Raw genomic sequence first — 27,987 nt, forward strand, 5'->3', positions numbered from 1 at the left:
TCCAAATAGTGAAGGGGCCAAAATTGGACATCACCTATTTTTTTTTTTTTACCGGGAATTCAAAGGATCTCTTGTTTCTTTCAAAAATTACTTCTAGATTAACTGGCTCTCTTTCTATATCCACAAGCATGTACTGTATATGCCTTCATGTACCAGCCACTGATCTGGGCACAGAGCTAACTCCATACTTCACTTTAGCAGAAGGATTTGGTCTAAGAGGTCGGGGCAAGGCAGAGCAACTCAGGGCTTGCTGTGAGGCTCCGGAGCTAGAAGGGCTGTTGATGGAGATGACTGGGAACAAGGGTAGATTACTAAACTGATGACAGAGAAGAAAACACAGGGGGCCTGACAAAGGTGTTCCATATTAAAATTCATTTAACAAAGCATATGCTAGCTTAGTCGACACGTTCAACAAAATATAAGCAAATACACATTATTAGGAAAAAGATTTCCCTTTTTTTTTTTTTTTTTTTTTTGTTCTGTGTTATGAGAGAAGTAAAATGTTGCACAGGCTGGAAATGTTTCCTGGTGTTCCGTGTGGCATCCCACCTAAAGCATCTTCGTTGTTATTCAGGTTTAGATCTGCTAGTGTGATGGAAGGTGAAAGGGTTTTTGTTGCTGAACTCTTCCTGTGGCGGGCCTGAACTGTCTTCTTTCTGTGTTGTTTCTGATGGCAGTCTGAGAGTCCTCCAGATGAATAACTCACTTGAGAGAGCAGCTGTGGAAATACATGGTTAAAAAAAATAAAGGTTCTGCCGGTTTAGCACAAGTGCTAACTAAGACTGGCATTTGGATCTGTGTCGGTGCAGCTGATATCTGCTGGCAGTCACTGATTGCCCTAAGATGCTGGGATGGAGAGATTAAGGTAAAGGAAGAAAGCGTATTTCTCACCATTCCACTGGCATGAATTGTGAATGTAGACACAGACTCATGCTATCACTAGATTCAATATACTTGGAGGTATTCTTATACTCATGTATTCTTATTTATAGGATGTTTTATAGTATTTAATACTAAATATTTCAGCAGGAACTTAGAAAACTAATATGATTAGGGCACTTTAATAATCTCAATCTTGTATTTTGTTTCATAGGGGCTTTCTTATGGTTGTAAGAACGTGGTACCAAAACCATTACCATAGATGTTGTGCAAAGCCCATATGCTTGAAATTGGGGTGAGCAGTATGCAGTTTCAGAGGTGATTTGTAGTTTAAAAGCAACACCCCCTTCAGCATCTTAGATATGAGGTTTATACAAATCTGAGGTGATTGGTGGGATGGGAAGACAGATCATCTGTGAGTAAAATGAGAGAGAACAAAGGGGGGACAGAGAAAAGGAGATAAACTTTTCTGAAGAAAAGACCCTAAATTAACTTTCCTTATTGGAACAAGTTGTTGGAGAACAGCTTTTGTGTTTGTTTTGAAAATATTGAAACTTTATAAGCAATACCCCCATTATTAAAAACTTACTATCTGGGACACCTGGATGGCTCAGTGGTTGAGCATCTGCCTTTGGCTCAGGGTGTGATCCCAGGGTCCTGGGATCGAGTTCTGCTTTTCCCTCTGCCTGTGTCTCTGCCTCTCTCACGAATAAATAAAATCTTTTTAAAAAACCCCAAAAAACTTACTATCTTGTTCCAACTATCAAAAAGAATATATATATACAAATACACACACACACACACACACACACACACACACATATTTAACTCTATGAAAGAAAACTAAAGCACGGAGTCTGTCCAGTCTCCTGCCCCTCTACCCTTCTACATAGTACCTGGAAATGTAGAGTTAAGTCCTCTTGAATGCAAAAGCATAGGTAATATCTTTTACTTCCTAAGCAATCAATAAAAGCTGTGTCTTCTCAATTGTGAGGATCTATAGATTGATAACTGGTGGGTTACCAAAAATGAAAACCAGACTAACATTGTCTTTTTATTTATTTATTTATTTATTTATTTATTTATTTATTTATTTATTTATTTATTTTTATATTTTTAAAAGATTTTATTTTATAATTTATTCATGAGAGACACACACACACACACAGAGTGGGGCAGAGACACAGGCAGAGGGAGAAGCAGGCTCCATGCAGGGAGCCTGATGCAGGACTCGATCCTAGGACTCCAGGATCACACCCTGGGCTAAAGGCGCTAAACCGCTGAGCCACCCAGGGATCCCCTGACATTGTCTTTTAAAGCCAGGAATTGTAAAGAAATTATCAGCTAGAATTTTCATTTTCATTGCCTGTTTGCTCACATCCATTGTATCTCTTTAAAGCCAAGGACAGGTTAAGAGGTGGCTAAGCAATACTTGTTTTTCCACTTTGTACTTTGTTTTCATTCTCTTCAGTGAGAATAGGGCTTGAGCGACTTTTTGAATTCTTATTTTGAGATTTGCCACACTGACAACACACAACTGTAAAGTGAATATGGCACTAGCTGACTGTCACTAAGAAAGTTGGTAAACATGCGGTTTTGGTGACCCAGAGAATCACAGAGTCTTCAAGAAACCATTGGTCAGAGAGAGAGAGTGTCATACCTTCTACTTTGCTCGTATGTACAAGCAACTGATGTTGAGGCTGATGTAGCAATTAAGTTTAATATCTTAGACATTTTGCTATTATGAGAATTTTATGTACACTATCATATGGATGGAGTGACGGTGCTTTGAACTAATAACCAATTACTTTCCTCTCTTTTCCTCTTCTGGGTATACAAGCTTCTGCCTTCACTGCTTCAAGAAAGGGAAGATGTAACAAAAAATAATGAATATAAGGAAATCAAAATCTTACCTTTTGTAGTTCCAAAACTTTGGTCCTGGGGGTTGGAGATGAGGGCACAGTTTAGAATTTTCAGTGATCCAGGGAAAGCCAGTTCTTTACTCCTGAAACTAGAAGAGGGTCCTTACATTATGAGAGAAGAGAAAGGCACAACATGAGCAAAGAGCTAGATGTTGAGGGTTCCTAGAGAAAGGGCTTCTACAGTATTTTTTCTGGCCTGAACTTGAGTCTATCAGGTAGTTTTAGGGGACCTGAGAGCAGGGAGGATCTAGGCCTTGGTGGGGCATGGGAAAATGGAGTGAGGCATAGGGGGTGAAGGGGAGGGGATAATGCAGACAGCAAGATTATCTTTTTGTGTTCTCAACTGTGGAACAGAAATGGCACTGTGGTGTCCAGGCATACAGGGCTAAGACAATTTCACAGTTCTTTGTATCCCAGTGAGGGTGAGGACAACACACTGTTGTCTGTGTGCTCGAATGTGACACAGAACTACCTTATACATTCCCAGTGAAGATCTCACAGTCCACAGTGGAGCAGGAAGAGCTAAATGTTCCCCAAGTGCCCTAGACGGATGTGGGGATGTCTGAGAGAGCAGATCTGAGTGGACGTGTTGTTGTAGTGAGGGTGATGTGGAAGTGTCCCATGAGAATAGATGAGCCAGGGCAGGTACAACAATGCCCATCTGGGCAAAGCATCATTTCGAACACCTGGAGCCACTAAAGTACTTTGAGATAAAGGGCATCCTGACTGCAACTTGCTCACAATGATTTAGGGGTGGGAAAATGGGACAAGAAATTGTGATAAAATATTAATATTTGGGGAATCTGGGGAAGGATACATAGAAATTCTTTGTATATTCCATATGTCTGAAATTAATTCAAAATACAAGATTAAAAAACTAAAGAGAGAGAGAAAGGAAGAAAGTGAAAGAGGCCAAGAGATGAAAATTAAAGCTCACAGAGAGGTCTGGGTTGTGTTCAAGACCGACAGTGTATCATTCACTCAAAAATCGTAGCCTTGCAGTACTGAATTCGTAATAACTGGGAGCTTACCTTTTCACATCTGAAAGGAGAGAGGGAAGAACAGACTTACAGAGGTTTGAGGATACATAGTAGCAAGAATCGAAGAGGAGTGATAATTTCTTTTAAATTGAAGTTAATATAAAGTGAACCGAATGTGACCTGAGGCAGCCCATAGTTCACAGGATGATAAGTTTAGAAAACTTGAACTTTTCATGAGTTAGTTAAGGGGGCAAATATGTGCTTTTATCTAGGAGCATTTATTTAAATTAAATCAATGCCTTTATGATTGAATTCATTGATAAAATGTATATGCTTCTATATAATTCTAAGCATTTTGTGCTAGGTATTGTGGGAGCTATAATGAATGTGGCTGGGTTGTAACTATAACGATGTGATGCTTTCAAGGTGATTATGAGTCTTGAGAAGTGACAGACATATATACAAACAACGTGGAAGGATAGAATGTAAGAATGACTATACAAAGTATATAAGTGAAATGGCATAGCAACAAAAATTGCTTTTATTGGAGGGCCAGGAAAGGTTTTGTGGAGGAGGGGGCATTTCAAGCTGGAGTTTGAAGGTTCAGTAGGGTTTTAGTGGATAGAGGTAGGATGTTTAGGGAGGGTAGCCCCTTTGAAAATTATGAGCTAAAATATAAGCACAGGTTAAGTATGCTGAGTGCGAGGTGGATGGGTATTTTTCACAGAGCTACTTTGGGACTGGAAAATAGGTATGGTGGAGGAGGTAGGAACATAGTAGGCAGATAGGAACACAGTCCGGATGCTCTTGATTTCTTAAAAGAATTCAATGGTTTCATCTTTTTAAACATTTAACTTCTTTTCCTATTTGTAGATTATTTTGATATCTGTTTTGAAGTAAGGATCCAATAAAACACTCTATCCACCCTCCGTACCCCCCTACTTCACAGCTAGTCCATTGTCCTAAACATCATTTATTAAATAATTGTCTTTGGCTTCCTTTCTTCACCTCCTTACATATCCAATAAATGACCAACTTCTATCAAATCTCTGTATTTCTCAAACATTTTCATTTTCTCCATCCTCATCGTCAACACTTCAAGCCACAATTATCTCTTACCTGAATTACTTGAACAATGACACCACTAGCCTTCTTGCTAGTCTTGGCATCCTCCTTCTCATCCATTTTAAAAAGGTAAATCTGATCAAGTCATTTGCCTGCTTAAAATTCTTCAGTAGCTTCTCATTGCCCTTACAGAAAGTTCAAAATCTCTAATATATCACCCAGAGTCTTGATGATCTGGCTTCTGCAGATTCATTTCTTGCCAGATTCTCATTAATTTCTCTGTGTTCCAGCCACTGGGAACTTCTTTCTGTTCACCATGCCCTTCTCTATGCCAGAACAACTCTTCACCTAGCTGCTGCTTCAGATCCCAGCTTATAAGTCACTTTCTCTTGGTAGCCTTCCTATATTCCTGAGTATAGATTTGCTCATCCTTTATAATACTCCCCTAGGACTCCACACATCTCCTTTTTCATATGCTTCATTACTTATTTTATAGGACTGCCTTCCCCACTAAACCATCGACTCCAAAGGACCTTGCCATTCTTCTCTTCCCAGAACTCAGTGGGGCTTTTGGTACATAGATATGATTCAGATATATTTATTGAGTGGGGTAACTGAGTGGCTCAGTCAGTTAAGTGTCTGCTTTCGGCCCAGGTCATGATCCCAAGGTCTTGGGATCGAGCCCCACATCAAGCCCCACATTGGGCTCCCTACCTAGCAGACAGTCTGCTTCTTCCTGTCTACCACTTGTGGTCTCTCTTGTGCATTTCTCTCTCTCTCTCTTTCTCAAGCAAACAAATAAATAAATCTTTAAAAAATGCATTTATTCAGTAATCAAACACATTCCTTCTCCTACTGATTTGTGATGTATTTTTTGTCCTATGTTAACATCTTTATTTTAAAGTCTGTTTTTGGGTCATCTATTCAGTAATCTTGATCTCCCCCCTCCATCCTACCTTATCTATCAACCTGTCATCATTCTTCTATGTTTCTTAATATTACTTAATCTTTATTTCAAGTGCTGCAACTTTTAGATATGTTTTGGATGTCATTTTAAAAAATAAAACATTTATTGTACCTATTCTTTCCTGTTTATTTTTTTAGATTAGCCTACAAATCCTTAGTATTTTACCAAAGATTATATAAACCATATTTTGGAAAGAACTGGCACCTTTACAGTCACGTCAATATTTTACAGTACTTTTCCTATACAGAGAAGCATGTTAAGCTTTTTAATTATTCATGTCTTTCTTTGTCTCTAAGGAATGTTTGCAGTTTTTTATAACTATAAAAAACCTGGAAGAAAACATAAGTGCATGTTTATTAAATATCTGGGCAGAAAATGATTTTCTAAACATTAAAGCAATAGAAGAGCTAACAATGGAACAGGCTAATTGATATAGCTATATAACAATGAAAACAATAGCATATGTTTAAACACATTATAAATAAAATTAAAGGACAAGTGAGAAGCTGGGAGAATAATTGCAATAGAGATGCCAAATGGCTTCTATCTTTACCAAATAAAGAAATGACACAAGTTGATAAGAAAAACAGTATTTTTTCAATGAAAAATGGGCAAAGAACTTGAGCAGGTTTTAGAGAAGGAATTAAAAATGACATAGACTATTCTTTTTAAATAATTCTGATTCTGACATGTCACTGCCTCAGCTGTTTTTAGATCACATGTAAGGCTCTTTGGTTGAATGACACCTTCCAGGTATTTAAAGTAACTAGATCCTTTGTTAAATTTAGGCTACAAGCTTTAAAATTTTATTTTAGTACCTTCTCAGGGCTTTTCTATTTAGTACCTTCTCAGGGCTTTTGTATTTAGTTATCTAGGTAAAAAGAAATGAATAAAAGTGGTATTTTCTATATCTCATAAGGAGGAGAAAGATCTTAGTACTTAATTGACTGTAAACATGTATCAACCAGTGTTTTCAGTATACGTTGATTTCAATACCCTAAGTGTATCCCAAGTGTTTATTAGCATTTTTATGGTTATTGATCTAAGTATTATGCATTTGGATGCTTTGAGGAATCAAGATTTGAGTTTTTTTGGATAATTCTTTTATTACCTACTTTAAAAATTGAGAAATGATATTTTGATGTAAGTGCTGAATGAAAGTTTATCATGGAAATGATGGGTTTATTTAACAAAATCTGACACAGTTATTGCTTTGTGCTGGCACAGTTTGCATTCTGGGAATGCGTAAAGATAAGACTATGCCAGCTACCAAGACGTACTGGAGTACTGAATGGACTATCTTGCATCGTTGTGGTAGGTGACATATATTAGATTTGAAAATAGCCAACACATAGTACCCCTCTTTTCTTTCTAGTTCAGGAATGATTATGGAAGAATCAGAGATAGCAATCAAAATATCATTTTTCTTTTTGTTAAGGATAAGTTAGACTGTTTGGCTTGGCCTAAATTGATAATAAGATACACAAATTCTGATTCATCATTCCTTCCCACAGTGTCCTACTGAATTGAGCTCACCTATCTAAAATTGCAGCTTTCTATCTAAAGGACAAAACCTGTCCCAATTAGCTTACAATATGGGTTGGCAGAAAAGTGTGTGTCCTAAGGCCAGACTACTCTGTAGGCCACACATGCCCAATTGCTTCTTCCCACAGCCGCTCATCAGGCAATCCACTTATCCAACCATGGAGAGTCAGGGAGGGATCTGATACTATTTTTACCAGCCGAGTAGAGTTTTCTCTCCTGTGTAGTTTTGTAGAAAGCAGAAGATTAGCACAATCTCAAACACTTGCCCAAGATTTCTCAATTTGTTTTTTGCCTTAAGGTTATCTGGAGTGTGACTGTCTCTCTCAGGGGGAGGAGATCATGAATTTATCCTTTTACCTTCATGAACTCCTACCCTGAATACTACCATTGTTCCTTACTCTGTCTTCTGAGACCACTGGTGGGTAGTGTAGACATGCAGTGGATCAGAAGTACACATCAGTTAAATCAGTTGTAAGACCTTGCTGTCAACTAGGATTAGTAGTCATTCCCTGTTCATGTCCCCGCCCCAAATTAGGTCTAGCTTTGTGATCAACCTCAAGAGCGATTCAGCGAGATTGAATGGTAGCACAATGGTACTCCAAACATTACAATGGCAACCCAGAAACGTCCCTAAATACGGTATCCTCCCTTTATAAAATTCCCATGTCAAAGAGCTACGGAAATCACCCTGCTTTTGTCTGAGATATTAAGGTCCACAATCTCTAAGTTAAAATCGAAAGGAATTGACTTTCAAAAACCACGTCACCCAGTTTCTCTTTCTGCTCGGTGTCTGGTAGAGGCCTGTGCTCCGCAGCCTGGATAGAACTGGGTTTCTGGTCTCAGTGGCAGTTTGAGCTGCCTTATTGTATTGGAATGAGTAAGATTCTGTCAGCGTAATCCTCTCCTATGCCTCGATTTTTAAATCTTTTTATTTGACATGATTGTTGGTTCACATGTAGTTGTAAGAAGTAATTACGGAAAGGTTCCGTGTCCCCTTTACCTAGTTTTCTCCACATCTTACCATTATGATATGACACATATCAAACCCAGGAGACTCTGACATTGATACAATCCATAGGTGTTATTCAGATCTCACCAGTTTTACATGCACTTGTGTGTACCCATGTGTATTTGTGTATATGTAGCTCTGCAAGATTTTGTCATATATATAGATTTGTATGACCACCACCACAATCAAAATATAGGACTGTTCCATAATCACAAAGATCCTTTTATGGTCATACCCGCATCCTCCACCCTGCATCATCTCTGATCCCTGGCAACCAGTAATCTGTTTTACATCTCTATGATTTTGTCATTTAAAGAGTGTTATAATCAGTGGAATCATGCAGCGGGTGACCTTTCGAGGTTGGAGTTTTTCATAAGCACAGTGCTCATGTAATTCAAGTTGTTGAGTGTATCAAGAGTTCATAAATAATAAAAAAAATGAACTTTTTTTATTGTCGAGTAGTGTTCCATGGTATGGATGTATACGATTTGTTTAACCGTGCCTCCTTAAAGGATATTTGAATTGTTTCCAGTTTTTATATATTACAAATAAAGCTTCTACAAACACTTGTATCCATGTGCTTTGTGTTGACAAAATTTGTATTTCTGTAGGATAAATACTCAGAAGTGTTATTCCTGGGTGACATGTTAAGTATGTATATGTTTAGATTTTTTTTTATGAACTGCCAAACTATTTTCTGGAGTGACTGTGCCATTTTATATTTCCACCAAGAAAGTTTACCAAGAGTGATACATTTTGTCTACATCTTTGCCAACATTTGGTGTTGTCACTATTTTTTAATTTTAGCCATTCTGACAGATGTGCAGTAATAACATATTAGAATTTTGATTTGAGTTTCCCTACAATGTAGTGATGCTGATCATCTTTTCATGTGCTTATTTTCATGTGTATATACTCTTTAATATAATATCTCTTCATGTATTTTGCCTACTTTCTAATTGGATTGTTTCTTTTCTTATCATTGAATTTTAAGAGTTATTTTTTCCAGATATGAATGTTTTGTCAGATATGTGGTCATATGTTTCATTTTAAAGTTCAAAAAATTATTAAATACTTGACATTATAAGACCAGTCCCACAGCCCATATTACTTTTATTTATGAGACTTAAAACACACAAAATTTTGAGCTACTAGAACCAAAATCCCAATCACAATAATGTTTCTGTGGCAGCCTAATGTAGATCTCTGATTCTGTCACCAAAGTTCATAATGTGAATTCCATGATGTTTGAAGAAAAGAAGGTAGAGAGAAGTCATGTTGTTTTAAGTTCTTAGTAGGATGCCAGTGTGTGCCAGGTGTGTAGACACCATAAAATATAAATATAAACTGAACTAGGCAAACTGTTTATCAATATTTTAGTTTGGCAATATGCATTTACCCTAAGTGTGGAGAAAAATCCATCTATCTGTGAGCAGGTCTCCTGCCACCTGTGCCTATGGCTATGAAATCAGCTTCCTAGGGGCAATTTATCCCTGTCCCCACATCTGTTTCTCCCTTAGATGACACCTTAAGAAATGCTGCTGTTGTTTCAAGAAGAATTCCCTTTGGAGTCCAGGAATGGGAGGGATTGTTTTATAAATTTAGGATCATCTTATTCAACTTTGCTGCATTTGCTTTTCTCATTCAGCAATGCCTTTGGAAATCCTGTCAGACTGAGTGATATAAATTTATTCTTTATAATGACTGCATGATATTCAAGGGTATAAATACATGACAATTTACCCAATCTTCTTAAATTGATGAGATTTGACTTTTGTGGAGGTATAGATTCTAAGGAACAGGAATTCTGTGATGGTCATTCTTGGTATTCATACCTTTGTGGTATGTGTAAAGGACATTTGATTTGCTTCTAACCAACAGGATATGGCAAACGTGATGGGCTGTTCCTCCTGTGATTATGTTACATTATATAAGACTCTTGCTGGAAGAATCATTCTAGAGACTCTCTTTGCTGGCTTGATGAAGTGGCCATGTTGAGGAGGCCCATCTGGCAAGGAACTGCAGGCTTACTACTGGTGACCAGGTGACTTTTGAGAGATGAGCCAAGAACCAGCAAGAAGGTAGAGGCTTCAGCTCTATAGTCACAAGGAAATTATTTCTGCCAACAAACTGAATAAGACTGGAAGTAGATATTTCCCCAGTCAACTCACCAGATAAGAGAGAGACACAGAGAGAGGCAAAGACATAGGCAGAGGGAGAAGCAGGCTTCCTATGAGGAGCCTGATGCGGGACTCCATCCTAGGACGCTGGGATCAGGACCTAGGCCAAAGGCAGATGCTCAACTACTGAGCCACTCAGGTGCTTCTAGGATATATTTTTCAAAAGTGTGATTGCTGTATGTTCTTTTTAATTTTAATAGATAATGCCAGATTATTTTCCAATACTGGTAAAATGTGAATTATTAAAGCTTCTTTACAAGCAATATGTGAAAGTATACCTTTCCTTGTGACCTTACTGGTCATGGGTCTTAATCAAGGTATATAATTCTTCCCAGTCTCAGAGGTATGAAGAGATATTTTATTGTTACTTTAATTTAAATTTCACTGCCTATTAGTGACTTTGAGCATATTTTTCATGTTTCTTGATCATGAAGTTAGCTCTTCCATGAATATATTTTTTCATATTCATTGCCAATTTTTCCCCCATGAGTTTTTTTTGCAGGGGAGGTTATTCCTTTTTGGTTATTTTTTTTTTCTTACAATAAAGGTATTTATCATTTTATGTTTTCTTTGAATACAGCTTTTGCTGTGCTCCTTAATTCTTGCCTAAAGTTTTCCTCTTACATTTTTCTTTTGATTTATCTTTTATCTAAGTGTAATTTAGAACCATGATTTTTAATTTCTAATAAAATAAAATATTTTAAAAATATAACATGATTGATTAGAACATTTCCTCTATAAGATAGTTTAAGATTTTATTCATGTTCAATTATATATTGGAATTCTATAAATGTTTCATGGACGTTAAATAATTGTCTATTTTTAAATTTATGGTTATTCAATTCCTTGGTGCCTTTACTTTTTAATTTTATTTTTATTTCAGATTTGTATGGAAAGCAGTCCTAATTTAGCACTCTGATGACACAGACATATATCAAAGTTTGCTGATTACTAATCTGTTTTCATTGTATTCCTAAGATCTGTCTTATTATTTTATTAACTTTCTTTCTTTAGATAGTATAGTTGTTGGCAGAACCTCTGAGTTCTTTCATATTCATAAAAAATTGTCTAGTTGTGTGAAGGTCTTCTTTCCTTTTCTTTTTCTCTGTATTTAGGACAGATATTTGTGTTTATAACATATTGTGCCTCATTGTGCTCACTTCAGCAGCATATATATTAACATATTGTGCCTCTGCCCTGCTTCTTGAATTTCTGGATCTACAATCAGCACGTGTTGTCCCATTAGAGCTATGTCTCAGAATGCAAGTTATTACTGTCCTGCTCACCTTCTTTTTACTGTGATGCACTTTCCCTTGCTTATTGTCATTTGTCCAAATTTCATACATTTCTTGGGCTTGTGCCTTTGGGGCCTAGGCAATAATTGCATTTCTGTTAAAACAGTTGTGTTTCCTGGGGCCCCTCGATGGTTCAGTTGGTTAAGCATATGGCTCCTTGTTTCAGTTCAGGTCATGATCTCTTGGGTCATTAGATTGAGACCCACATCAGGCTCCAAGCTCAGCAAGGAGTCTGCTTGAAGTTTCCCTCCCTCTGCCCTTGTCTCTACTCACATGCTTGTTCTCTCTCTCAAACAAATGAATAAATCTTTTTTAAAAACCAGCTATGTTTTCTTAAAATATCTAATTTCCCATAAGCACTTGAGGTTGTTCAGATCTTCAAAAGTGCCCCCCGCATTTGCTTTTACTATAGAATCTCCATAGACAACTTTAAGGGTATACCACTCAATTGTTTCCTGGACCATACCTACTTCGGGGGAAGCCTTCCAAATTGCTTTCTACAATCTTACCTCTCTTGCTTTGTTAATTTCATTGTGTTTCCATCTGTTTAAATCTAGTTAACATTAAAATACTTCTTTTTTCTTCACTCTCTTCATTAGTTAGACCTAGGTTCATTCTTTTATTTCATTTTTTCTTTAATAGCTGCCTAGCCTGTATTCTGAAATCTCAACATCCCATCTGAGGAAAATGCTTTTCCTCCCACTTATTCAGCATTATTTCTGTTCAGCCCTTCCTTGCCTTCCTCAGTAAATATGCTTAACAACAGTGTGTTCCAGGCCAAGGCATTTTAAATTGTCTCTTAGTCTCTGAGTTTGCAATCATTTCATTTGTGGTTTACTTTTAATTCATGAAGCACTGGTTCTTTTTTTTTAGTTAGTTTATTTGTTTTTAAAATATCATCTATGTTCTTCTGTGTGTGAGGCCATAGTAAATCTCTGAAATGCTAAGCCAATTTCTTGGCCATTTTGAGAGCTAATCACAGCCTCCTTAAGGCCATAGATTTGGAGAATAATTCTTAAAGACTTGTGGAAAGGCTGCATGAAGTCAATTGGTTAGTTTTTAAATAATTTTCTTTTTAACTACTGTATTTCAAAACAATATAGATAAATGCAATCTGGAGCAACATATTTGTTACTATTTACTTATGCCTGGTGTGAGGCCTACTTCAGTAGAACTCTGTGTTCTATGAGTAACTTAGTTGCTTCTGTACTTCATATACCCTACCTGTAGATCTGACTGAGACATGCAATAAAACAAGTTAAATCTGATCTACCTGTAAGTACCTAAGCAGTCTGTGCACACTAAAGCTCTGCCTACTTTATTTATTTGTTTTTATTTATTTAGTTAGTTATTTTTGCTCTGCCTACTTTAAAGTTAGCCTTTATTGGACCAAGAGAGGTTCTCTTATCTGTAATATAATCCCTGCCCCATTGGCCGGCCTACTTTAAGCCATAGTGGTATAAATCAGGTCAAGTTTAGCCACAGAGAACCACACAGATCATGATTACTAAGTCCCACATTCCCTTAATAAAAAATCCAACCACATAGTGACAATAGAAGCCAAGGAAAACCACAGAGGTCAAAACCCAGGTGGATTAGGATTTTTAAGGCATCAAAAGTTTCAAACTCTTTTCCTGTCATTACATGCTCTGCCTACATTCTGGCCCAGAATTTATTATTCCGTATTTTTAGTTCCTTCGCTGGTAAGTTAGGGCTGGAGAAGGACAATCAATAACATTCCTCTTGCCTCCTGCATTTGCAAAAATAAAATGAAAAGCACATACAGGAATTCAAACAGATCATAGGAAAAATATCTGCTTTTGTATTGGTAATGGCGGATTAGAGAATGTTGCTTGACCTACAGTCATACTGTGGCTCTCTCCTATGTTCTCCCCACCTGTGCATTGAACTTATATGTTCATAAGTTCAATTGGGGGTCTTATAACAACAGAGCCTTCCTTGTATAGCTGCTGACAGATAGGAAGGAAAGATGAATGTCCTGTAAATTCTGCAGTCTGAAAGAGAGAAAGGAGCTATTTGTCCCAGTCCTTCTCATTGTCAAGATTAAGGAGTCTCTGCTCCTTTGGGGAAGTATAGGCAAGGGGGCAGATAGAACCCTCCTGAGAAGAGCTCCCTCTCCACGATGGAAATGTGAGAAGTGGGGAGGCAGGTGAGTGACCCTCTGTGATCATCATAGTTGATAAAGTATTTAGCTTGGATTAAGGATTTGGGCTGGAAAACAGGATTGTGACATGGAGGTGAAGCTTTAGCAGAAAAGTAGAAGTGTGCTACATTTTGGGAGCTAGAAAGGTATTTTAGACACAGAAACAGCATAAAAAAGGAGGAGAGTCATAAAATTGCAGCATGTATTTAAGGAGCAAGGAGGGATCCAGTGTGGCTAGAATACTGAAGAAAGTGGCTAGAGATGAAATGCAGAGTCCTGCTGGACTAGGTTTTAAAATGCACTTAATTTTGTACTTAAAACTTTAAAATTTGTCCTATAGTACAGAAATGATTTTGATATTTATACGGAGCTCAACAGATAAACATGGTCTGTGGTGAAGAAGTGTGAACAAGTCTATGCCTTCAATTTTAATAGAATTAAGAAACAGAACTCAGATTAATGGGGGGGGGGGTCAAATACTTTAATTAGTATGATACGTAATTGGAGGAACTTTGCAAACCCAGAGAAAAGTCAGGCTAAAGAGACTCAAATATGCTGGCATCTTTGAATTGTTGAGATTTCATGCTACTATCCTCCATTTATCTCATATTTAATCAATTGCCCAGGCTCTCATTTTTTTGGAAATAATTATAAAGCCCATGGTTAACTTTTCAATCCCCTAATCTTCTTCACCTTTTCCGGCCCTCATTATCTCATACCTTCACAATTTTTGCTTGTACTAATCATTTGACAATCTTAATGTCTTCATATAATTTTGGCCATGTAGTATTATTTTTAGGGATTAAATTCATAGTGTGATTTCTCCTCCTTTGCATGGATCTGGATGAGAGTTTACATACACGTAACACGGAGTATTGGCTTATTCCAGTATGTGCATGGATTATGGACATAGGCAGGCCTTTTGACTGTCTTGCAGATTGAATTTATCCTTCTTGTCACAAGTGAGATGTTGATTTGGAAGCCCAATGCCTAATGTATCTGAAGGAACAGAACCAAAAAGAAGCAAGCAAAGGAAGAACATAGACTTTTCTTCTTAGCTTTTAAGCCAAAGTGATTCCCAGTGGCAACATTACTCTGTGACAGTTAAATTCTTTGAATTTCACCAAACTGATTTCTTTTTCTTTTTCTCTTCAAGGGGAGGAACAATTTATGAAACATTTTTAGTGACATCATCTCTCCCCTTCCTAGAGATTGGAATAAAATGTTCTTAACATTTGGTTGGGGAAAGAATGTGAGTAAGCAGTAGGATTTTCCACCATGATCCTCATCTCCTGTATTATTATTATTTTTTAAAAGATTTTTATTTATTCATGAGAGACAGAGAGAGAGAGAGAGAGAGAGAAGGCAGAGACACAGGCAGAGGGAGAAGTAGGCTCCAGTAGGGAGCCTGATGTGGGACTCGATTCCGGGACTCCGGGATCATGCCCTGAGCCAAAGGCAGATGCTCAACTGCTGAGCCACCCAGGGATCCCACAGGTATTATTTTCTAATGTTTTAGGCCATGTGCCTTTTTTATTGGATACATTTGACATGTAACATTGTATAAACTTAAGGTATCTAGCATGTTATTTTGATACATTTATATACTGGAATATGTTTGCCATTGTAAGGATATTTATCTTTTTATTCTGCTCTGCAGAATATGTTGAGTTTGAGTTATGGTCCCATTTCTTGACTTTTGTTTTTGTTATTTGTACTTTTGGTGTCATGCCCAAAAAATCATCGCCAAGACGAATAGTGACAAACCTCTGCCCTACCTTTTCTTCTAGGAGTATTATGGTATCAGTTCCTATTTTAAGTCTTTGATCTCCTTTGAGTTAAATTTTGTGAGTGGTGTGAGATAAGGGTTTGATTTCATTGTTCCGCATGTATTTCTCCAGTTTTCCCAGCACCATTTGATGAAGACACTATCTTTTCCCCATTGGATACTCTTGGCTCCTCTGTCAAACACTAAATAACCATATATGCTGGGACTTAATTCTAGGCTTCTTATTCTGTCCCACTGGTTTATGTGTCTATTTCTGTGCCAGCACCATATTGTTTTTATTACTATGGCTTTATAGTATAGTTTGAAATCAGAAAGTGTGATACCTCCAGCTTTGTTCTTTTTTCTCAGGTTACTTTTGGCTCTTCAGGGTCTTTTGTGGTTCCACATAAATTTAAGGATTGTTTCTTTTATTTCTGTGAGGAATGCCTTTGTTATTTTGATGAGGATTGTGTCAAATCTATAAGTGGTTTTGGTAGAATGGCCATTTTAACAATATTAATTCTCCCAATCCATGAATATGACATGTCTTTCCATTTGTTGGTGTCTTCTTTGACTTAATTCAGCAAAGTTCTACAGTATTCATTGTACAGATCTTTCACATTTTTGGTTAAATCCCCCCCCCAATTTTATTGTTTTTGATGTTATAAATGTGGTAATATTTTTCTTTTTTCTAATGCTTCATAATTAGTATAAAGGAAAGCCTGTAAGTTGATTTTGTAAACCTGCCACTTTGCTGAAATTGTTGATTAATTACAACAGTTTTTTTAATTGACTCTGGGATTTTCTATAAGATCATTTTATCAGCAAACAGTGACGGTTTTATTTTTTTTCTTTCCAATTTGGATAGCTTTATTTCTTTGTCTTGCCTAATTGCTCTAGCTAGGACTACCAGTACTATGTTAAATAGGAGTGGTAAGAGTGGACATCCTTGTCTTGGTCCTGATCTTAGAGGAAACAGTTTCAATTTTTCTCCACTGAGTATAATATTAGCTATGGGTTTGTCATATGTGGTCTTTATTATGTTGAAATAAGGTTTTCTATTCCCAATCTGTAAAGGTTTTATCATGAAAGGATGTTTTATTTTGTCAAATGTATGTCTATTGACCTTTCATTTTATTGATGTGATTACATTTATTAGTCTGCATATGTTGAATCATCCTTGCATCCTAGGAATAAGTCCCACCTAGTCATGGTATATAATGTTCTAAATGTATTCTGGAATTCAATTTGCTCACATTTTGTTGAAAATGTTTACATTTATATCCATCAGGGATATTGATCTATAGTTTTCTTTTTTTGTGGTATCCTTACCTGGTTTCGATATCAATATAAATCTGGCTTCATAGAGTGAGTTTGTAAGTGTTTCCTCTTCCTCAACATTTGGCCAGAGTTTGAGAAGGATTGATTTTAATTCTTCTTTAAATGTTTGGTAGAATTTACTAGTGAAGTCATCTGGTCCTGGAGTTTTCTGTGCTGGGAGGTTTTTGATTATTGACTTGATCTCTTGACTCTTTATCGGTCTGTTCAGATTTTCTATTTCTTCCTGCTTCAGTCTTGGTAGTTGTATGTTTCTAGAAATGTGTCCATTTCTTCTAGGTTATGTAATTTTTGGCATAAAATTGATAGTAACCTCTTATGATCTATGTATTTTTATAGTATTAGTTACAGCGTCTCCTCTTTCATTTTCAATTTTGTTTGAGTCATTCTCTTTCACTTTTTTTCCCTTTGGTATATCTAAAGGTTTATCAATGTTATTTGTCATTTCAAAGAAATAGGTGTTGGTTTCATTGATCCTATTGTTTTTGGGCTTCTATTTCATTTATTTCTGCTCTGATGTTTAGTATTTTCTTTTTCTGTTAAATTCAGGCTTAATTTCCCTATTTTTTCTAGGTTCTCAGGGTATAAATTCAAGTTGTTTGAGATCTTTCTAATTCCTTAATATCTGCATTTATTACTAAAAACTTTTGTCTCAGAACTGCTTTTGTTACACCCCACAAATTTTAATATGTTGTATTTTCATTTTCAATTGTTTTAACCTTTTATTTCTATTTTGACTTTTTCTTTAGCCCACTGGTTATTTAGAAGTGTGTTATTTAGTTTCCACATATTTGTCTATTCACTTTCTTCTTGTTGATTTCATAATATTACGGTTAGAGAAGATAGTTGATAAGATTTCAATCTTAAATTTACTAAGATATGCTTTGTGACCTGCTATATGACCTATTTTAGAGAATGTTCCATGTGCACTTGAGAATAATGTGTATTTTGCTCCTGTTGAATGGAATGTTCTATATATGTCTGTTAAGTCCATTTGTTCTAAAATGCGATTCAATCCCAACGTTTTGGGTTTTTTTATTGTTGATTTTCTGTCTGGACAGTCTATCCATTGCTGGTAGTGGGCTGCTGAGTCCTCTACTATCATTGTATTGTTGTCTATTTCTTCCTTAAGATATATTAGTATTGCTTAATATATTTTAATGCTCAGGTGTTGGGAGCATATATATTTATTATTGTTATATCTTCTTTATATATTGACCCCTTTATCATTATATAATAACCTTGTCTCTTATTATCATATTTGGCTTGAAGTCTATTTTGTCTGAAAGAAATATGGCTATATCCACTTTCTTTGGTTACTATTTGCTTTGAGTATTATCTTTCTACTTTTCACTTTGATTCTATGTGTGTTTTTAGAGCTGAAATGAGTATTTTAAAAGCAGCATATGTCTTGTTTTTTAATCCATCCAGCCACTCGGCCTTTTGGCAAGTTCAATCTATTTACATTTAGGGTGATTATTGTTATAAAGACTTACTATGCAATTTCATCTTTTGTTTTCTGGTTGTTTTGCATCTCCATTGTTTCTTTTTCTTTGTGTTTCTAACTGCCTTTTTAATTGGTGGTTTTCCACAATTTACTCAGTTTCCCCTTTTCTCATGTTTCGTGTCTCTGTCTAGATTTTTGTTTTGTGGCTACCATTAGGTGTGAATAAACTGTCTCATAGATAAAATAGGCTTTTTTTCCCCTACTAATAGCAACTTCTATTTATTTGCCTATCCAGGTTCTGTTATTTCCCCCTTTTCCTGTTATATTTTTACTGTCACAAATTATCCCTTTTAATGAAATGCTATAAAATAAATACATATATTTTAAAAGATTTATTTATTTATTTATTTATTTATTTATTTATTTATTTATGAGACACAGAGAGAGAGAGAGAGCCTGACGTGAGACTCCATCCTGGGTCTCCAGGATCATGCCCTGGGCTGAAGGCAACACTAAACCGCTGAGCCACCCGGCTGCCCATACATGTTTTATTCTACTTTGGAATCTCTTTGAGACCAGAACCTGTGTATATTTCATTGGTTTTATATCACATCAATGAATATTCTGAACAGAACTATTTACATTTAGTTGGAAATATACAAAATGGGATGTTATGTGAGAAAGGCTCACTACTCCTCAAGATTAAGTAAGATTGCCTTGAATTCAATAATACCATGTCTTTGCAAGATTTCTGTCAGTTCTCAGGGCTTTATGCTTTCAAAGTCTTGTTTGAGTGCTGGTCTTCTGTTTCCACACATGCTCTTTTGGGTAATTTACAGGTGACCCTCAGAATATTTGTTGGTTTAAACTCAAAGCATTTGTGAATACACTATGGTTGACTGTGAGCTAATAATTAGGGAGATGAGACCCTTCATGCATAGCTCATTCAAAAACTTATTCATCCATATTATGCACTCATGTTCTTCAAAATCTTTTGCAGTTACCACTCACTGGGGTTTTCTGTATCAGTCCTAGGTTCATGAATTTTTTCCATTCTTTATGAGTCCTTCTTTTTTACTTTATTTCCCACACCCTTATTTCCATATTTCCCTAGAAATTCTAAATAATTCAATCTCTATTATGCTAAGAAATATAGCTTTCTCTGGCTCTTTTTCCAAAACACACATGAACAAATCCATTAAGATGCTTAATAAAGGACTGCTCAAGAACAGGGTCCATCTTCCTTTAAAACTATGATACAAATAATAAGTTTATTTTTTCTAGTTAGAATAACATGCTTTTATTTCTATGTTGATATTTTCCTAATTGAATAATAAAGAAATTAATGTTAAAACTATATTAAGAAATCTCAGTGTTCATATTCTATCAGGCCTCCTAAAATATAGAATGACACTAAGAAAAATTTTGCAGAATTTTATTTAGGGACCTAGAATTTAAATGTTTGTCTCAAGATGGCAGAAGAGTAGGGGTCCTCAACTCACCTGGCCCCACAAACTTACTTAGATAACTTTCAAATCATCCTGAACACCTACAAATTCAACCTGAGGTTTAAAGACAGAGCAGGTGGAATGCTACAGAGAGAAAAGTTTTTGCTTCTAACAAAGTAGGAAGGTGAAAAAAAGATTAAAAAGAATAAAGTGTGGGGGAGAACCGTGAGTAGCAGGGCTAAAGCAGAGCAGGGGAGAAAGCCTCTGGGGAAGGAAAGCACAGCCCTGGAGAAGCGGGAACTTTAAAAATCCACACCGGACTTTTCCCTGACAGAAAGTGCTTAGCAGGGAAATCAGACAGGATTGCAGGAGGGGCAGTGAAGCCTCAAGATTCCGGAGTCACTATAAGAGTAGGGGCACTGGATCATCACAAACTGCGGTCGGATCTCGGTAAAGGGCCGGAGTGCTGCAGCCCTCCCAGGCATTTGGGAGAAGCCAGTGGGTTAGGCGGGCCAGCTCTGGAGGGAGGTGGCTGTGCCCCACTCCCTTCCGGAGAGGTTGCCCCTGGGAGCACGAGTCCAGTGGCACAGGGCCCTGGATCCCAGGGCGCCCAAGAAGACAAAGCCAGTGATCCTGCGTTTCCCCCCAGACAGTTGGAAGCAGGGAGGGCACAGGACAGCGAGAACTCTCCTACTGCTGGACATCCCTAAACTGTGCAGATCAGTGCACCTGTACCAGTCCTGGGAGCATTTAGGCCAGTGCAGGCTGGGAGACTGTGGTTAGTTACTTAGGGGGAAGAGCTCACATAGCCCTGCACCTGGCAAGGGGCGGGGCATCTCCGCCCAGGCACAGACACCTGAGAATCAGCACAGCAGACTCCACCCCCAGAAGACCAGCTGGAAGAATAAGGGAAGAGCAAGTTTACTGGCCAAGGAGCACTGGAAAGCTCCAGGTCTGACAGAAAATAGTATATAGACCTAGAGGGTCCTTTTATTTTTTTCTTTTCTTTTTCCATCACAATTCGTTTTTATATCAGACAAAAATTTTCCAATATTATTTCTCTTTTCCTACCTTAACTACAATATTTTACCAGCTCTTCATTTTCAAGTTTTTTCCTTTTTGACTTTCATATTTCTACAATTACATGTGTTAGATATATTTTTCACTTCTGTATTCCCTTTAACATATTCAATTTAATTTTGGTAGATATGCGTTTTTGTTTTTTGTTTTACCTGCCTCGTTTTGTTTTACAATGGTGGAAGTTAGTAGCTTCTAAAACATGACCAACATACACCCAGAACCAAGTGGAACACAGTGTTGGTTCATTCTGTGGGATTATATTATCTCTTCCTTCCCATTCTGCCCCCCTCTCTTATCTTGTTTATGCCTTGGTGGTCAATTTTGGGCTTTCTATAGTATTGCTGGTTTATAAAAATTTGGGATTGTGCATCTTCTAACATACAGAACAAAATCACTCAAGAGGATTGATCACCCTGTAGGATCCCTCAGATAGACTACATTCTCTCTCCACTATCACTTCTTCACCACCACCATCCCCCTTTTTTCTTTTTCCTATTTTCTTTATTTTTTTATCTCTTTTTCTTTTTTCTTCTTTGTTTTTGGTTTTTGACTTTTCATGTTTACTACTTTGTTTTAAAATTTGTTTTTCACTTTAGTGGTCCTTTTGTTTTGTGCTGTTGTCTTTTTTCTTTTATTTTCTGGTTTCTGACCTCTTCAAAATCATCTAAGTATTTTACTTAGGTCATGGTTGATATTTTTGACTCAGGCCATTCACACAGCCACTCTGCACTGGACAAAATGACTAGAAGGAAGAATTCACCACAAAAGAAAGAACTGGAAACAGTACTTTCTGCCACAGAGTTACAGAATTTGGATTTCAATACGATGTCAGAAATTCATTCAGAAGCACAATTATAAAGCTACTGGTGGCTCTGGAAAAAAAGCATAAGGGACTCTAGAGACTTTGTTACTACAGAACTGAGAACTAATCAGGCCGAAATTAGAAATAGATTAAATGAGATGCAATCCAAACTGGATGTTCTAACTGCTAGGGTTAATGAGGTGGAAGAGAGAGTGAGCGACATAGAAGACAAGTTGATAGTAAGGAAGGAAGCTGAGGAAAAAAGAAAAACAAGAGCCCATGAGGAAAGGCTTAGGGAAATAAATGATAGCTTGAGAAGGAAGAATATATGTCTAATTGGGATTCCAGAAGAGACTGAGATAGACAGAGGACCACAAAGTATATCTGAACAAATCATAGCTGAGAACCTCCCAAATCTGGGGAAGGAAACAGGCATACAGATCCAAGAGATAGGGAGGAACCCCCAAATCAATAAAAAGCATTCAACACCTCAACATTTAATAGTGAAACTAGTAAACTTCAAAGATAAAGAGAAAATTCTTAAAGCAGCGTGAGACAAGAGATTCTTAACTTACATGGGGAGAAATATCAGATTAACAGCAGACCTCTCCGCAGAGACCTGGCTGGCAAAATATATACAGGGTAATAAATGAGAAGAACATGCAGCCAAGACTATTTTATCCAGCAAGGCTCTCATTCAGAATAGAAGGAGAGATAAAGAGCTTCCAGAAGAGGCAGAAACTGAAAGAATATGTGACCACCAAACTGGCTCTGCAAGAAATATTAAGGGGGACCCTGTAAAAGAAAGAGGAAGCTCAAAGAAACAATCCATAAAAACAAGGACTGAATAGGTAATACAATGACACTAAATTCATATCTTTCAATAGTTACTCTAAACGTTAATGGGTTAAATGATCCCATCAAAAGATGCATGGTATTGGGCTGGATAAAAAGGCAAGACCCATCTATATGCTGTCTACAAGAAACTCATTTTAGACCTAAGGACACCTCTAGCCTGAAAATGAAGGGGTGGAGAACCATTTGGCATTCAAATGGTCCTCAAAAGAAAGATGGGATAGCAATCCTCATATCATATAAATTAAAGTTTATACCAAAGACTGTAGTAAGAGATGAAGAGGGACATTATATCATACTTAAAGGGTCTATCCAACAAGAAGACCTAACAGTCATGAATATTTATGCCCCTGATGTGGGAGCTGCCAAGTATATCAATCAATTAATAACCAAAGTAAAGAGATATTTAGATAATAATACACTAATACTGGGAGACTTCAACATGGCACTCAGTAAATGACAGATATTCTAAGCAGAGCATCACCAAAGAAACAAGGGCCTTGAATGATACACTGAACCCAATAGATTTCACAGATATATGCAGAACATTCCATCCAAATGCAACTGAATACACATTTCTTCTCAAGTGCACATGGAACTTTCTCCAGAATAGACCACATACTGGCACACAAATCAGGTCTCAACCGATACCAAAAGATTCAGATTGTCCTCTGCATATTTTCAGACCACAATGCTTTGAAACTAGAACTCAATCATAAGAAGAAATTTGGAAGAAACTCAAACACATGGAGGTTACAGAGCATCCTACTAAAAGATGAATGGATCAGCCAGGAAATTAGAGAAGAATTAAAAAGATTCATGGAAAATAATTAAAATGAAGATATAACTGTTCAAAATCTTTCAGATACAGCAAAAGTGGTCCTAAGAGGGAAATAAATCATGATACAAGCCTCCCTCAAAAAATTGGAAAAGACTCAAATACACAAGCTAACCTTGCACCTAAAGGAACTGGAGAAAGAACAGCAAAAAATCTACATCAAGCAGCAGAAAAGAGATAATAAAGATTCAAACAGAATTCAATGAAATAGAGACCAGAAGAACTGTAGAACAGATCAATAAAACCAGGATTTGGTTCTTTGAAAGAATGAATAAGATAAATAAACCCCTAACTAGCCTTATTAAAAAGAAAAAAGACTCAAATTAATAAAATCATGAATGAAAGAGGAGAGATCACAACCAATACCAAGGAAATACAAATGATTTTAATAACGTATTATGAGCAGCTATATGCCAACAAATTAGGCAATCTGGAAGAAATGGATGCATTTCTGGAAAACCACTAATTACAAAAACTGGAAAGGAAGAAATAGAAAACCTGAACAGACCAATAACCAGTGAGGAAATTGAAGCAGTCATGAAAAATCTTCCAGGATACAAAAAGTCCAGGGCCAGAGGGCTTCCCAGGGGGAATTCTATCAAACATTTAAAGAAGAAATAATACCTATTCTACTAAGGCTGTTTCAAAGGATAGAAAGGGACTGAGTACTTCCAAACTTGTTTTATAGGGCCAACATTACCTTGATTCCAAAACCAGATAAAGACCCCACCAAAAAGGAGAATAATAGACCAATATCCCTGATGAACACAGATGCAAAAATTCTCAACAAGATACTAGCCAAAAAGGATCCAACAGTACTTTAAGAATATGATTCACCATAACCAAGTGAGATTTATCCCTGGGATGCAAGGGGGTTCAACACTTGTAAAACAATCAACGTGATAGATCACATCAACAAGAGAAAAAAACAAGAACCATATGATCCTTTCAATAGATGCAGAGAAAGCATTTGATAAAATACAGCATCTATTCCTGATTAAAACTCTTCAAAATGTAGGGATAGAGGGAACATTCCTCAGTATCTTAAAAGCCACTTATAAGAAGTCCACAGCAGGGATCCCTGGGTGGCTCAGTGGTTTAGCGCTTGCCTTTGGCCCAGGGCGCAATCCTGGAGTCCCGGGATCGAGTCCCACGTCAGGCTCCGCATCAGCATTTCTATGCCATAAGTTCTTGGGATAAATCATAATACTATTATTGCATGGCTTCTACAGGATACTTTACAATATTTTACATAATATATTAATCATTGCATAAGTTAGTGACACCATAAGGTCTGCATTTCAAACAAGATACTTAGGTTACTCTATGTAAACATAATTAATCATTTCAATGTTAATGGTGTGATGTCAAATATTGAAAAAAAGTTATTCTAAATGGCATGTACTCAAGCATAGCTAAGACTTGGAGACTCATTTCAAACTATAATTACTTACACTAGAATAGGATAATATCCTCATTGAGATATGTCATTGAGGATTTACTATAGACTGATGACTAATCTTGAATATGTGCTAAGAATCATGCAGTAGTTTAAAAAGGGGCCCATGGTAGCGGTTATGTAAAACAAAACAAAACAAAACAAAACAAAACAAAACAAAACAAATGGACTGACATCTCATATGACGTACCATTAGACAATTTCTCCAAAGAGCTAATTTCATTCATAATCAAAATTAAATTAAAAGCTGCTACTGAATTCTGATGTTCAGCTTGGTCTTGCTATTAAAATAGCATGTGATGTTTTGGTTTGCTGACATCACCCAAAGGTAACAGTAATGTGATCCTGATTTCTCATCTAGTGCAAACCCCTCTTCTAGTTCAACTCCTCCTGATGGCAGGGTATAGTCCATTGACCCTGCCTGATTAGCATAATAGGTCAAGAAGATGGGCAGAATTTGGTACAGGATTAATGTATCTGTGCTCATTTTCATGGCATTTAGTGAAGTACATGGAATCTCTGAAATGGAAGGGTCTTAGAAGTCATTAATTATCCCTTCGGGCTCCTAGCCTTTCTTCAGGGTACTGGTCCACCTTTATCTCTTTCATAAACTCTGCATTAGTTCACCATCCTTGTTCTGGAAACTTGGAAGTGATCTCTCTCCTGATCTTTCTTGGTATTTTATATGTGCTTATTCTGTGTCACTTATCACTACTTCCCTGGTAGCTATCATGTTCCTGTCTTATGCCTGAGAAGTACAGTGTACTCTCCAAATCATCTTTGCATGCCCTATAGGACTTGCACAAGGGTAGAACTCAATAAATGTGTTAACAGCTAAATGTAACAGAATGCTGATACAGTTTTGCTGAGGGATCCATGAGAAGAACACTGGATTCTGGTACAGCAGCTTATGGTGCCATTTTACATATTAAGGTTGGAGATGATCTCAGAGCTCCACTTACAACCTCTCAACCACCCTGCCAGGTGAGCTCCCAGCCTTTCCTGAACATTTCCAGTAATTGGCAACCTTGTCTCTTCCTGAGGAAGTCCATTCCATTTCAGACAGCTCCAAGTGTGAATCTCTTTCCCTTTCTCCTGACAGTATTCTGACCCTGACACTCAGATTTATTATCAGCCCAGCTAAGGTTACTTTAACTTAACCAGGCTAAAAATATTCTTGTTTTAATCAGTCTACAGCCTAGAGCTATTCACATTCTGATTTTGCTGGGATTTTCTGCAGCTACTTCTTTTTAAATTGTTGTTTCTTCTATGGATTCAGAGTTCTGGAAAAGACCTAGAGACTAGCTAGTTCATCTCACTTAATTTTCAGAGATCAGATTGGGACTTGAGAGAAGAAGGTGATTGCTGAAGATCATTATACAGCTTTTGAGTCCTTGGTTGTAGTCATCAAGTGCACTGAGAGGAAGGGGGCATTCTCAGCCTCTGGCCGGCTTAAAGGACCCAGTAACTATTTCTTTTTTCTTTTTTCTTTTTTAGATTTTATTTATTTATTTATTTAATTTTATTATTTTTTAAAGATTTTATTTATTTATTCATTCATGACAGAGAAAGAGACAGGAAGAGAGACAGAGAGACAGGCAGAGGGAGAAGCAGGCTCCGTGCAGGGAGCCCGGCCTGGGACTGGATCCCGGGTCTCCAGGATCACGCCCCGGGAGGAAGGTGGCGCTAAACTGCTGCACCACTGGGGCTGAGGCTGCCCCAAGTAACTATTTCCACATATTTCATGTAGGCCTTAATACCATATGTCACAACAGAAGATTTTCTATTTGAAATACAATATTAAGGATGAACTTAATCACAAGCATAAAAAATGGCCTCCCTCTTTTCAACCCCTTGTTCACTTGCTGGCATATCATCCATGACCAGGCAGACAACTGTTTGTCTTGTGTCAAATGATTGAGTTGTGATGTCGGGTGGGTGTTAGTTTGTATGAAGAGGGGTGAACAGGAAATTCACCATAGGAACATGCTTGAGTAACGAATCTGATGATATAATTCTTAGCTATGAGACAGTTTTGATTCTCAAAAGGGGTAATTTGTTATAACATTAAGTAGCATTTAATGTTATCCAGTGAAATGCATTTGGGTTGAACATAAGAAACAGATGATATTTGGACTGAAAACACTCCGAATTTACTTCTTCCTTTTTCTCTTACAGATTGTTGCTTACTTTTAAAAAATGTCATGTTCTACTATGCCAGGGAATGACAGTGATATTGGATTATGTAACTGACAATAGCAAATTTGGGAAATAAATGGTTTGACTTGAAAGGTGGTTCTGTTTATGGGGAACATACTCAAAAAGTCGATATTGTACACGTTTTAACTTTGTTCAGGTACTAAAATACAGACAGCCTGTGAGGGATAATCTGCTAAGTTTTAGGGAGACTTTCGTCTAATTGGTGGTGGTGGTGGTGAAGTTGGTTTCCAAAGTGAATATTGATTTTACTCTTTTTCTCATCTCTCTGACATGCCACTTCAGAAAAACCCTTGATATCTATTCTAAAATATTAATTAATCACTGCACTTGCTTAGGTACTTACTTATTTTGCTGCAAAAAGCTTTATTGTTTTCATTCGGTCCCCAGTTTGCGAGAGGGCTCCCGCGTGGTTGGAAAGCTGCCCGGTGGCCACAGGAGCAGCTCAGGCAGAAACCCCTGCAGCAGCCGATGCAGAGGGGCCCCTCGAAGGCTGCTGGGGTCTGGAGGCCCCGGGGCAGCGGCAGCGGGAGCCTTTGGAAGAGCTACGGGCCAGTCCAGCCTCGGGTGCAGGCAGCCTGCGGAAGTGAGTCAGGTGGCCGCCATCTTCTTGACCTTTCACCTCCTCAAGTCGGAAGTGGCTCTCCTGGCGGTCATGGAGAACCCGGCGCGTGCACATCATGCGCTTTCCGTGGTGTCAAGGTTTTACCCCGCTCACGTTGGGACAGC

At 37.3% G+C, this 27,987-nt stretch overlaps 1 protein-coding gene and 1 long non-coding RNA gene across 6 annotated transcripts in view; one reads left to right on the forward strand and one right to left on the reverse strand.

Moving 5' to 3' along the window:
- GRM1 (glutamate metabotropic receptor 1) overlaps window positions 1-27,987 on the forward strand; it is a 398,087-nt gene that overhangs the window by 48,806 nt on the left and 321,294 nt on the right. The gene's annotated exons all lie outside the window — the stretch shown is intronic.
- Window positions 38-27,874, reverse strand: LOC119875960. The gene is made up of 3 exons (XR_005353637.1): window positions 27,605-27,874; window positions 2,793-2,890; window positions 38-718 (listed from the first exon to the last, which is right to left on the reverse strand). It is a non-coding gene; the product is annotated as an uncharacterized LOC119875960 (long non-coding RNA).

Source organism: Canis lupus, chromosome 1 (genome assembly GCF_011100685.1).
Source record: "Canis lupus familiaris isolate Mischka breed German Shepherd chromosome 1, alternate assembly UU_Cfam_GSD_1.0, whole genome shotgun sequence".
In the NCBI taxonomy this organism is placed as follows: domain Eukaryota; kingdom Metazoa; phylum Chordata; class Mammalia; order Carnivora; family Canidae; genus Canis; species Canis lupus.